Source organism: Chroicocephalus ridibundus, chromosome 1 (assembly GCF_963924245.1).
Source record: "Chroicocephalus ridibundus chromosome 1, bChrRid1.1, whole genome shotgun sequence".
Lineage (NCBI taxonomy): Eukaryota > Metazoa > Chordata > Aves > Charadriiformes > Laridae > Chroicocephalus > Chroicocephalus ridibundus.
In genome coordinates, this window is record NC_086284.1 from 70,236,058 (window position 1) to 70,249,874 (window position 13,817).

Consider the following 13,817-nt stretch of genomic DNA (forward strand, 5'->3'; position numbering starts at 1 on the left):
CGCTCCTGTCAGAAGTACGCCAGTGTAGATCAATTAATAATAGGGCAGGAAGAGGCCTCTGTGCTGCTCCATGTGTTCCTCTGCCTCCGTCCGGGTGACAGGCAGATGTGCTGCTACCATCAGAGAGACTCAAGGTGGCTTGGAAGGAAGGCTGCCCTTGCCATTAGTTAAGAGGCAGCAGGATTCAGTTTTGTAAGCCCCAAAGGATAAAAATTGTTTTTATTGGCGAGGGGGAGGTGTATCAAATTCTCTTGGTATTTTACTGTGTGCCTGGGTGCATGAGAAACTCATAGTCTTTATTGCTCTGAAAGATTTTCCAGAAGGTGATATAAGCTCAGCAAACGATGGGCTATGGGTGGTGTTGAGGCTGCTGGCTCACCTGATGGAGCGCTTCTGCCATGTTACATGCCTGCAGACTCCCCATCGCACAGCAGACAAGACTGGTCTTCAAGGCCCCTCCAAGAAGTCAACATGGACGTGGTCTCTAGGCCTTGTACAGTTCTCCTCCTGCAACTGCCATTCCTCCAGCCTCCCCTGGACAACCGAGGCCAATCTGTGGGCAGGGCAATTTTCTGCTGCTACATTCTGTATAGAAAGACTGTTGTTAAAATGAAATAGCACTTGAAATGGAAAATTTTCAGGTCTTGTTTTTTAAAAGTTTACAAAGCTCCAACCTTAAAAAGTTCTTTTTTTTGGTTATTGCTCCAGAAATATCTTTTTAGCAGTCCTGACAGCTTTCAGAAACAAAAGAGCCTTCCAAGAGAATTTTAAAGAGTTTTTTGAAAACACTTTTGCCTTTGTATTTGAGAGAGGCTTTGGCAGTGCTGTAAAACAGCAGTGCTTCTCTTCGCTCCCTCTTCTCTTTGTCAATCATCTGAATTTACACTGCTTTTAGAGTTTGTCACATAAAGTACTGGAGACCTTAAAATCATTCCTTCCAAACTGGTAATTTTTGTATGGAAAATCTTGTTGTGAGGCCGTGTGAAACTGAATCAAACAAATGAATAACTCAGAGAATGATGAAATTCTGAATGTAAATAAGTTAAAGAGCAAACACTTTCTCTGCTCTTTCTTCTAACCAGAGATTTTTTTGTTCTTCTCCTAAAAAGAACACAACTGGTAGGTGCTGCTGAAAGAAACTGCAGATAAGGTAACTGCACATGTTTTTTTCCAAAATAGATTTTTGCTGTAAAGAATTTGATTGAAACCCCCATGTGAAAGCAAGAACAGAATTCCTGATTGACTTTTGGTTGGAGACAACGTAAATGAGAAGGAACTCCACCAATTCATTAGGAATGCGCAAAGGTCAGCATTATGTGTGTAAGAGGAGGCCAAAACAGGCAATGCAATCAATTGCACTCAGTGATGCAAGTGAGGTATTAGTAATTTGCAATATATTGAACTAAAAGCCTATCTCACAGCCCAGTAAGGAAAACGTACCTCTTCCAGGACCAAGTCAGTCCTTCCTTCTTTCCTTAAGTCCCTGTAAGTGTGGTTCATTTCTGTCAAAAACATAGAAAACAGAAGTGTGGTTCAGGTAGTCAAGCACACTTCCAATGTGACTTCATATCTATCATAAAGCAAAGCTAAACTTCCTGCCTTTGTTCATCTGTACAGTCTTTATCTATTATACATTTAGCAGAACTTTAAAGCCATTTAGCACATACATAAAATATTTCATGGAGTATACACAGTTTCTCACAGCATAAACTGTAGGTGAACTGGGTCTGTAAAGCACAGGCATCCAAGTGATTTCATGGAAAATGTAGTAACTGTGGATGCACATGCTGACACCAGTAAACACATTAATATTTATATTTTAGTGTTTATAAATATTCCCACAATTTTTAATAGTGTTTTGTGTTAGTGTATTGGTTTATTGAATATACAGCTTCTATGCATAATTAAAAAAGACATTTTAAATACATTAGAAACATTTTTCACATTCTGTTTCTGACTAATAAGACAAAATTAGAATATCATGCCAAAAGATGTATATAGCCAAACATAAAAAAAAGAGTAGTGGTTAATTGGATCAGAATTTCCTTTACTGCACACTTAGCATAAGGAAACTGGATATGTATTCAGACAGACACACTGGAGTGGGATTCATCTGATTAAATGTAAATGCTTATATTTGTGCTAGGAGTTTATACTCCCTTTCATGTAAATGGAAAGAAATGGGCATTTCTAGGATGCAATTAATCCTCCTAAAGATAGACGTCTAAAAAATAGACTTCTAGAATAGGTCAGATTGACTTTATCCTAGAAATGCTTATTTCTGAGATTTAACAGCAGAGGGAATTTAGCTCAAAGATAAATATTGGTTAGGTAAGATTATTCTCACCCTTTAAAATCTTATCTGTTGCTGAAGAACAGAAAGGATGAAATCCTGCCTCCCTTGAAGGCAACAGTAAAAATTCTTTTAATTTTACTAAAGCCAACATTTCACCCAAAATTAATAAATCATCATTAGCAAACCTTTAATGACTGCTAGTTATTCCTACTGCTCACCTTAGCTAAAGAAAAAAAATATTCTTTGTATTTTCTCTAAATAATTTTTCAGGATCAGTGCAAGTATTCTCGTTCTTATTGAGTTCCCTCTGGTTTTGATGTTCTCCGGGAGAAACTTCCTGAAGCCTGATGACTTTCTGCTACCAGGTTTAAAAAGTCACCAAAACAAGGAATCCAGGCTCACACCATTTGTCTGTGGGATGGGGGGAAGAAGGTTTGCAAACCCAATATGTTATTCTGGCATCTCTACTGAAGCCCATACTCTTGTGTAGGTTGCTTTTGGTTTATTAGATGTCTGAAGAAAGTACTGCAATGCAGGACTAAATGCAGCTTTTCTGGGACATTGCCTCTGGACTCCAGACCAAGATGTACAGGATGGCTTGGATCCTCACTTCTGTAGAGCCGGCTGGCCTCATTCAACTGCCTCACTGCATAGCATTCAACCCTGTGTCTCCTCCAAGACCTTTACTTCCCATCGACATAGATATTACTCTTAAGGGCTCTTTCAACTAATAATGTGAGGAATGCATTGCGGCCCAAGAGACAAGTAGTTTTTGGCATGAACCTGAGTTGCATACCCAGACATGGCTGAGATAGATAGCCAAACACAGAGCAGTCTCAGCCATAATGCCTGGTAGGAGGAGTTCCTGGACAGAGCTATTCCCAGAACCGTATTAAGGGTTTGTTTTGGACAGGGATTTAAATAAGAGCCTGGAAATGAACAAACTTCCCTGCACTGTGAGCAATTAGAAGACCAGAACCCAGAATTAAACTGTGCAATGAGTATTCTTGGCAGCGTAGAGTCACTGTTAGGTTTGGCACTCCCGTTACGTGAACTTATTTTTTAGTGTGTTCCTTGAGTTCGTTTTCATTGGCTTGGGGTTTTATCTTAAAGTCAGCTGATATGGGTATCTTTTAGAAAGTCCGACCAACTCAAGTGCTGGTTAGTGGCTGCTGTGGTAGCTGAGAAAATGAGATGAGAAAATCTTTTATCAGGGACCCCAAATTCTATCACCATATTACAGTCAGTATAGTTGAAACACAGCAAATACAATTTCCTTTGTTGTGTGTAGATTCTACACTGGAACCTCTTCACAGACAAATTTTCACGCTGTGCAAAGCATTGAGATAACACAATACACAGAGAAAAAAAATTGGTCTTAAATTCTCTTCTGATGAGTGGCATGACACTGCCATCTTCTCTCCACTGGCTACACAAGGTAATTCTGATCTTAAATTTCTTTTCCAACCAAAACGATTCTATGATTCTCTGTGGTTATACAATGATTAGTTCATAGGTAGATGCCTGTGCCATTGGCATCTTTATTTATTCAAAGAATCCAACTCTTTGTTTCCTTTTCCAGGTCATGCTTAAAATCTATGTATTTTTTTATATTCTGCATATAAAAGAACACCTCTTAACAGCATCTTACGTTAATTAGTTGATGGATGGACACTGTTCTCTCTGTGTGCTGTGTGAAACTGCACAGTGGGTGCAGAAGATCAGAAGTGAACTCTACAGATGAGCCGAGGAAACCAACAGCAGTGCAGCAGCATGGAGGGAGAGCTTTTTCTCATGTGGTTCCTGAAGTTGCAGTAAGTGATACGTAAAGTAAGGTATTTTTAAATAAGTGAATTTTGGTTGGGTTTTGTTTTTTTGTTTTTTTGTTTTGTTTTTTTTTTTGTCAGTTAGAAATGTGGATTGAAGCCTGAGTTGTGATAGAACTGTTTTATAAAAAAAGCCTCATAAATGTCTTGCTTTGGAAGAAAATCAGGGGGCTCCAATAAAACATACATTATGCCAACGTGACCGCTGCTGTGCCACACCTATATTTCATTGTACAAACGGTGAACTTTTCAGGTAGCCTTCTGGGCCTTCTGGGGCAGTTTTGCCGTGCTGGAAAATACCTTGGTGATCACTGGTGATCAGCTAGAATAGCACAGAAAAAAGTGAAGCTCAGCCCTGCTGTCGCGTGTCTCTGCAAGGTTCTTTCTTTTCCTTGTAGAGCTCCACTAAACAGAAAGTGATGTAGGATTTGTAGGGAGGGGCGCTACCTTTTATTAAATGTATGGATGTAGGTATCAGTTTTGTCTGTTTTTAAGTCACAGTGTCCTTGTCGTAAATGCCAAATTTCGGTATCCTACTTATTGCAGGCTATGTAAATTGTTCTTGTGAAAATAACCTTTTTCCCAACAAACCTTGCCCCACTTATCATTTTTGACCACCGCTAATCAACAAGAGGTAAAAGCAAGTATCTTTTAGCAAGAATATTTTTCAAACAACCTCAGACTTGATATTAGCTGTGTTACCTGCTCTGGTAGTGAGAAATCTGAAAGACTACTTCCAAGGAGCCTGTTGAATACCGGGAACAGGCAACGGCAAACTTGCTACCAACCCTCCTTTTCCAAGGCAGAGACTGAAACCTGTTCTTAGAGAAGGAAACTGAACCAATTGCCAGGAGAGTGAGACACAAAAGGCACCACCAAGACAAAATAATTTGAGCGCGTCCCAGTATGCAGTATTAGTGTTACCATCAATCAGCACTCATTGCTATTAATTATCACCGGGCTTAAAATGGATCCCCGAACAATGTCCCATTAAATGATTTTTCTGATTAGGCACATCCTGATTAAGTAGAGTGCACTGTACGGTACTTGAAAAACGGCACCATTTATGTACAAATCGAATACAAATAGAGTACTTATCCGATCCCCATTTAGGAACCATTTGCTGACATCCAAATATTCTTTTATTGGCACTCTGTAGTGATTATAGAAGAAGAAAGAGAATGATCTGATTGGGGTAATAAAGATGAGACAAAGGGAATTGTGGTTTTATTTCTCCTGTCACCTGCCATGGGATGGGATAATTTGCAAGGAGTCAGTGTTCAGGGAGCCCTGGGTGGCTGTTTCAGCTGATGAAACAAAGAATGAAATCGCTAGATAATCACTCGGAGAGATGAGCTCGTGGTGCAGAACGCTAGAATTTTTACTTTCAATTCTTCAGTCTCAGGCATTTAGTAACACTTTATCAGAACCTTGTGAGTAAGTTAAAGACACTTCTTAAAATATTTGTCATAGCTTTATACTGCTTTTCTAGCAACTGCTTTTTAAATGCCTGTAACAGCTAACCTGCTATTATTTTCATAATGTATTAATAATGGCTATATATAATAGGAGGTAATAGGCTTTTCTCCTAAAAGAGCTGAAATTGATGCATAGTATCAGCCTCTGCATGCAAAGAACACACAGGCAACAAGAATCACATTTTTTCCCAGAAAAATTTTTGGTGACGTAATCCAGATTTTACAAGGAACTATTTACAGGAACTTAAAAACTTCATGTAATGAGTGTGAAATTTACTTACCTATTTGAATACAGATTCAGCTGGGCACTTTACTGCTTGATTTATTTACTCAAAGAAATCCCAAAGATATTGATCTGTGGTTAATTATGTCAATGAAGAAATAATTAGAATGGAAGTTGCCCAACTTCTCTGACCCCTTCATATATCCTGTACCAATCACCACTCAAAGTACTGTTGCATCCTTCAAGCTCTTGTATTGCTGTGCAACCTCTGATGTTAATGTTTTGTTGTGGTTTTCCTTTCTTTGGGGAAATCATGTAACAGACATTTTTTAGGTAATCTCAGCAGTTGACCATAGTTTTGGAAAGATGGCAATGCCACAGTTTCGTGCGGAGGTATCACTGGGAGAGTTTGACACAGACTGCACCAAACCCAACACGAAACTTATGAACACACACACACACACACACACAGAGAATCACAGAATGGTTCGGGTTGGAAGGGACCTTAAAGACCATCTAGTTCCAACACCCCTGCCATGGGCAGGGACACCTCCCACTAGACCAGGCTGCTCAAAGCCCCATTCGGCCTGGCCTTGAACACTTCCAGGGATGGGGCATCCACAACGTCATTTGTGTGAATTCTAGTAAGCAGTTTTTCCTCTGGAAGGCGCTGGTTTGGGGACTGTCTGAGCAAAACACAATGCTGCTTTATCTGAGTGTTTGAGACCTGAAAGTACTGATGGAGCAGAAATGCAGTACACAACTGGCCTTCAGCTTTTTCTAGGGGGAGAATATCTGCACATATGCAAAATCTAGAGTTTTAGCAAATCATCTGCAAGGTGCTGGTGCCTGCATTTTCAAAAGTGACAGACTGAGGACATGGCTGTATTTGAACTCTCAGAGTGATATTTATGTACACGGGAAACAAGGACAAGAGCCCTTCCATTTTTTGCCCCGAGCTAGGTTCCTCTTTGGCTTGTCCGAGTCAAAAGATGGAAAAAAATACAGTGATATCCTTCAACCCTCCATTCAGACATTTCTTTAGCTGCCCTGTCACACTGCACTCCATGGCTGTCTAATCACTGAGTGCCTTAGAGGAGAAGAGCCTTGCACAACCTAGAACTGAGTCCACCAGGAAGTTTTTAAATGTCAAAAAAAATTTAAATATCACTTATTGGAACTCCCAATTGCAGATCAAGTCTGTGCCTCAAAATTATTACTTGCTCATACCTTTGCCATTCCAGTGACTTCAGGAAGATATTTTACAGGTAAGGAAATGTGAGCAGAATTTGTAAGAGGCAGAAATGATGCAAACTTTACAAATCAAGTTATACTCTGAAAACTTTCCAGTCTAGACTCAGACGGCTCAAGAAATCATTAGGATGTTTATCTAAATCTTCCTAGCCCATCAAAGCTTCTGAGGTGTAGCCATCACTTCTCGAAAACACCCTATCGGAACTAAAAAGCACGGGGCCTGACTCTGGCCTTACAGTGTGAAATACATGGTACAGACAATGAATTTGTTGTGGTGTAAAACTAGAGAAATTTAAGACATTGACCCAGCACTAACCAAACATGCTAAAAGTTATACGCAAAGTATCTCTAATTTGACTTACAGTTGCTATGGTGATGTACACTATATGCTTGGCTGGAGTAAAGTGGCATGATAGAATAAAGACTGCAATACAGTGTGGTGGTGTACCAGTGCACAGAAACTTGGAAATGTTTTTAAAACTGGAAACAATACAAAGAAATATCAAGCCATGGTAATATCTATGTGCATAACCTTCTTTTACTCTTCTGCCCAGAACATCTCAGTACCCATAAGCATTGCTGTAAATTAATCTATCTATATTAAATCATTTCACTGGTCTTGGTTTCTAATGTCATTATTAATAGGAGATCCTAAAATACATTTGCTTATTCCTTGAACTTGGACAGCCTATCAAAAATATGAGAACTTCAATAGGACCCTGTGGGAGTTCAGGTATCACTGAAATTCACGCTCCACCTCTGCAAGAACCACTCAATACTAGTTATTATGGTGCTTGACTGGTGTGAAACTGAGCTAGTGGCCATGACCTGGGTTTGATCCAAATATCTTTGAAATTTGCTATGGATTCTAAAAAGAACAATTTAAGACCAGCTAAAATACACTAGGAGAGCTCCAAAATAGAAGGAAACCAGTCTGACAGAACAATTATCTCAGCCTTATTCTAACACTCTGTGATTGTAAAACCAGCAATGATCCAAGTCTATTTTTTTTCCCAGAAGTTGCCATTATTTATCAAGCATGTTCTGTGAACCATTTCTAAGATCAGACTTGCAAACAATAAAAAAATTTTAATTCTTAGGTAGCAGAGAGTGGAACAACAGATGTCCTACAATTAAGCTTTCTGACAAAAAACCCCAACAAACCAATATTTCTTTTAAGACTGCTAAGTTTTCATTAGCTGTTTATTTAAGCAGTTCTTATTTTTATTTGTTGCTGCAGGGGAAAATCCACTGAGAAATGGAAAAGACTGGAAATTGTAAAACTCTGATACTAATGCATTGCCACAAATATATATTCTGAGTATTCTATTAATTATTTTATAGAATCATGTATGATGTACCACTCTCTCTTGCACTTGCTTCTCTTCTAAGTGATAAAAGCAGTTGTTTGTCTTACAGTAAGTTGCTATTCTCTGTGGTCTGCCTTAGAGAAAAATATTTATTGTTATATATTGGTGTCACAGAAAACCAGGGAAACTGCAGTGAGCAGCGTGCAGTTCACTAGAAAAAGTGGGAAATGCCCCTTAGTTATTGAAAATAAAAATAGATGTAACAGAACGGATGCTTTTATTAACACTACACTTCTAACAAAGCGCATCTTAGATTTCCTGGCAAGGCTGCACACCACTCATGATCTAGTTCAATTAAAAAAGAAATCCTGGTACTTTGTAGGTTAGCGTCTGGTGGTGTGGCTTCTTATGTGTCTGCTTTGATATCTTAGAATTGCTGAGGCTGGAAGGCACTTCTGGAGATCTTCTAGTCCAACCCCCGACCAAGCAGGGTCAGCTAAAACTGATTACCCAGGGCTATATCCAGTCAGAGTTTGAATATTTCCAGGGATGGACACTCCACTGCCTCTCCGGGCAACATGATCTGGTGTGTGATTGGTCTCTCTTAAAGTAAAACATCTTTTTCTTATGCTTAAGTCCTATTGCCTCTATTTAGTATCTCAGTAAAACCTGAATAAAATGCCTGCTAATATTTATTATTAGGTACCATCACAGAACAATAACAAATGGTACAGAAATACATAAGAGGAGATTTACTGTTTGATGAAAAGCTATTATACAGCTAATGTAGAGATTTAAAAAAATCACTTAAACAGGGAATTCAAAGTGTGCTGCATGTTTTCTTTTTTGCTATCCATAAAGTAGAATGCCTGTCTCTTTCATTCCTGTTCACCACTCATGAAGAATTGAAAATACCAGTAAATGTCATGGAAACAACTGTGAGATCTCCATGGTGATACTGGTCGGGTCTACACTATTTTGTACACTTCGGTCTGTGTGCTGAGGCTGCACACCTTGGTCCCAGCTTGGCACTGAGCCAAGGCAACTTTGGTATGAACCATTTCTGAGTCCTCTGGGAGGAAAACTGGGTTTGCAGAACCACGAGGTGCTCCATTAACCCTCTTACTCAGATGACAATCGGGACTCAGATGAATCTCTTTCTGCCCATGGAGCTTTTTGCCCCACAGTTTCACCACAGCCATTGAAACCCATGTTGCAAGACAAAGCTAAGTAATAAGCTTCTTGTCTAATGGCTCTCAGTAACCATGATTACAAGCAATTCAAGTGCGGCCCTCTGGCTGGAACAAAAGCCTGAATTATCATTTCCCTTTCTCTGTATTCACACCAGAAAAAGAAGGGTCTTCATTACACAGACCCTGTTTGCAGGGCTGATGGCTCCTGAAGTGTCTGTAATGAGTGATGGGCCGATACAACACAGGCTGAAAGGTATTTAATAAACCATTCAACCAGCAGCAAACCATATCAATGGATCATCAAGACAAGAGTTAATAGCGTACAGAGTCAAAAGACACTCTGAAATTTCATTCCCTCATTGCAGCTTGAGCTACAAGCACATAATACAGGACCAGTTGTATTTTAAAAATTGATTCAGCCACATCGCCAAATTTCCAAGGGGCAATTAGGAGGACCCTGAGCCAGAAATACTTGTGGAAGTCATTCAGAAAAGTTATAAAGGAAGGCAACTATTAAAAATGAGAGAACTTGGAACTTGTTTCTCCCATTGTCTCCTTCCCAGATGCTTTTAAGACAACACTAAAGCTCTAATAACTTTTAGTATCTTTTTTTTTACTCATACATCCTCAGACAAGGAGGAATTCCATCAAAATCAATAATATTTCTCTGGCGCAAAACTGGCATAGGTACGAGCAGGTGCAGCCCATCTCCTGTTTTACTTTACCCTGAGATCGTTTTAGACTTAACAGTTATACTTTGGTACGGATTATTCTGTCCTAAAAGTGGTAAGTGAGAAATGATCTTCTGGCTAGAGACAGCTCCTGTCTTAGGGCGCTTGTCCTAAGAACATGGGACTGGAAGGACCTTCTTTAATGACAGTCCCTGGATCACCACTGGCCAAGCAATAGATAGTGCCTTAATAAAGTAATCATCTAGCTCTGTCCTAGGAATTACTTGGCTCACTTATTCCTTCATCTCCAGTTGGAAGCTTTTCTAGAACATCACTGCCCTAGTGGTAGGAGACTGATGATTTCCAGTCTAAATTTACTCAGAGCCAGTTATTGTGCTTAAAGAGCTTTTCTTCCTCCCAAGGGAAAGCTTATTCAGTGATCTGTGTTCCCTTATTTACTCAGATCCTATACAGAGAAGGAAATCATCTCTCTTCCAAGCCTTCTGTTGGCTGGCTTAAATAACCAAGATCTTTCTGTTACCTCTTCTTTGCCTTCTTTTAATTATAAATTACTGAAACTACAAGGCATAAATACTAACAATTAGGGTTTGATAGTTTCTTTAAACCAAAATTTAGATGTATCCTGCAGTGCCTAGGACATACTGTATGAGAAGCCAGACTCACTGTGTTTTCCTCTAACGGATGAAGAGAACTCATGGACATTTTTAAATACATCTATACATTTTTTTTTTAATGGCAAATTGCTACTGGAATGCAGCCTGACACAGCTGTTCAGTGTACATGAACACATTACTGTCTCAGGGTTGAGAACCAGAAAACCTCTCAGATGGTGAAACTACCTGCTATAGCAGGTAAAAAATACACATCTATAGGAGGTAGTCTTAAAAAATATATCAGTCAGCTTTAATTTAAAGGCTGGAGATGTGTGTCATTGCCAAATGTGAGGGGTCCACCCCGAAGGAATACTAAGGGGAAAATCCTGTAAGGAGACAAACCTGTAACGTAAGGGAAAATTCCATACCAAGGAGAAAATCCTGTAAGGAGGCAGGTTTGCAACCATGGGAGTTAAGAGGGATCACTTAATTTAAAAAAGAAAAAAAGAAGAGATGATACTCCCATTCCACAAACCACCACCGCTCTACTTGATGTTGTAAGGTTTTTGTCCCTATACCAGACATGAAATAAAACCTTTCTTTTTTTCCTTTAGTGCAGAAGGAGATGGATTTTTTTTTTTAAATACAGAGTGGGAAACTCAGACGGATCGTTTGCAAATTGATGGGCATGTTTTGGTTTTTTTTTTGTTTCCCGGGAAAGAAACTCCAAAGTGCTTTATACCACTGCCCAGTTTGTTGATGTCTAGTGCAAAAAAGCAGGGTCACTCCTGGAGAGTGTCACACAGCTCTGTAGCCACACGACTTCCATGGGAATTGTGAACACCAACGAGATCACACAGAAAGGCATTGCATACTTTTCCCTGCTCATGAGTTTCTGGGCTGTTTTGTTTTGCACTGTTCTGCTTTTACGTTCTTTTAGTAAATCCCAAGGCCTTTCATCACTAATGCAGCACTAGACAAAACAAGCAGGAAGGATTATAAGAAATTTGATCAACAGCAACAAAAAGCCAATTTAACTGTGGGGTTGCTGCTCTGCTTGTGATGTTTTAACTTTTGTGGCAGGCAGAGGCTTAGTTTACACTAGGATTTCCTGCATGATTTGCAAAGCAGGAATGAAACCCCTCACATCCATTCTGATAGATCTCCCCCTTCATCCATCAGTGCTGACAGTGCTAATCTGTAAAGAATTAGTGACCTAGAAGTTCAAGTCAGCTATTCCTTTCATCTGGCTATAACACTATTCATAGAAACGGCATATTAAAGGTACCAATAAATGTCAGTGTGCAATGCGAACAAAAAAGATTGATTGTACATTTTTGCCTGAGAAAGTGTTTTAGAACAAAAAGCCCGATTATCAAATCATCGGCACAAAAATAGGAATGCAGATGATGGAGTCTTCTATGAAGAACTTGATTTTTGCTAGCTAAATTGTTTCTGTTCTCCTTTCAAATGGCACAGTTTGATCAGATTTAGCTGGTAGAACTTGCATCACACCATAGATGGTGTCTATCTACAAGTCAGCCTGCAGTTTCATGTGAGACACCCGATTCCTTGATGGACTGAAAGCACCCCTAGTGCAGAGCTGGGAAGTATCAGCTGCGTCCAATTCATAAACGAATTGGTTTAGCAGCACAGCATAGACTAAAGAAGTCACACTGATTTTGGAGACGCAAAACACCTGTGATTGGCTCCTTTCTGATTGAACTTGGGAATATCTGCTGCCTCCAGCTGACCATTTCAAAGGGTCCTAACTGATGTAGCTATTGAAGCCACGAGCCGGAATTGATGTGCACAGCACAAAGACAAGGCATATAAACCTTCGGTCCTTCCATGAAGAACAGCAGCATATTTTCTCAGCAGCAAAATATATGGGGTACGGTTACTGTACTGCTACAGTGAGATCAGAAACACAAGTTTTAGTGCTTCTCCCCTCCATGGCTGCAAAACACACAGACTGAAGAAAAGAAATTATTCAAGCAACAAGAAGGTCAATAGTTCCTGACATTTTTTTGTCCTTCCGTAGTCTGAGTTATAATAAAACAATGAGGCTGCTGACTGGAACTCGCAGTCATCCAACACTTTTTCCAATAAATTAGTTGACTAATAAAACTGAGAGCGAGAGGGAAAATACTTGCAGGTAGCAGTAACTAGGGAATGCAGCATGCCAGTTCTCCTCATCCCTGAAATATCCTTTTAGGCTCCTGAGGACATTTTCTCTCAAAAGTTGTACTGAACAGAATGGCTTTGACATTTATGGGAGGTCAGTGCAGGCCTGTCCAACAGATAACTCTTCAAAACCCTGTCTGGACTAGAGTTAGGAGAAATTGTTCCTGAATGCAATTTAGACGTCAGTTTAAAGAGTTCATAACCTGACAAGGAGAAATGCTCCGCAGTGGCATACAGCTCCTGCAATGCTGGACAGCTGGTCATGCCACGTTTTTTTTTTGGAGTAGCTATAGAAAAGTACTCAAGCATGTCTCTCATACTGAGGTATGGCCGGGCTTGCAGGATCTGGCCACGTCTTGTCACAGCACCAGATTGTCACAGAGCCAAATTGCCACACAGATCCCTTGGTGGAAGTGAATTGATTCACGCTCTTGTGGAAGAGTTATTCAGGACTTCTGCTCTGAACTGCCTTCTTGTTACCTCCAGTAATGCCTTGATATGGTGTCTTGAATTACCATAAGATTTTGGCTATCTGGAAGATCGTAACACTTGGGTGCTCAATTTTAGTCTTCTGCCAATGACAAAGCATTTTTTCATGGTGGAATAGGAAGACTGCTGAAAAATAAGTGTCAAAAGAGTGCTGAAAATGAGTTTGAGAACAGCAGATACATTTCACAGGAAGAGAGGCTGTGTGGGTTGGAGGTCCTTGAAAGACAGGAGAGAGATTTTAGATTATATTCAACAGGCTTGTCATATTTCCCTTTT

The 13,817-nt window shown here is 39.8% G+C and overlaps 1 long non-coding RNA gene across 1 annotated transcript in view; it reads right to left on the reverse strand.

Moving 5' to 3' along the window:
* Window positions 1-286: 286 nt before the first annotated feature.
* The window catches only part of LOC134517361 (uncharacterized), a 58,274-nt gene continuing 44,743 nt past the window's right edge, over window positions 287-13,817 (reverse strand). The window contains exons 4-5 of the long non-coding RNA XR_010071608.1: window positions 1,441-1,502; window positions 287-585 (exon numbers count right to left, since the gene is read on the reverse strand). This is a non-coding gene — a long non-coding RNA (uncharacterized LOC134517361). The remainder of the gene's footprint in view (window positions 586-1,440; window positions 1,503-13,817) is intronic.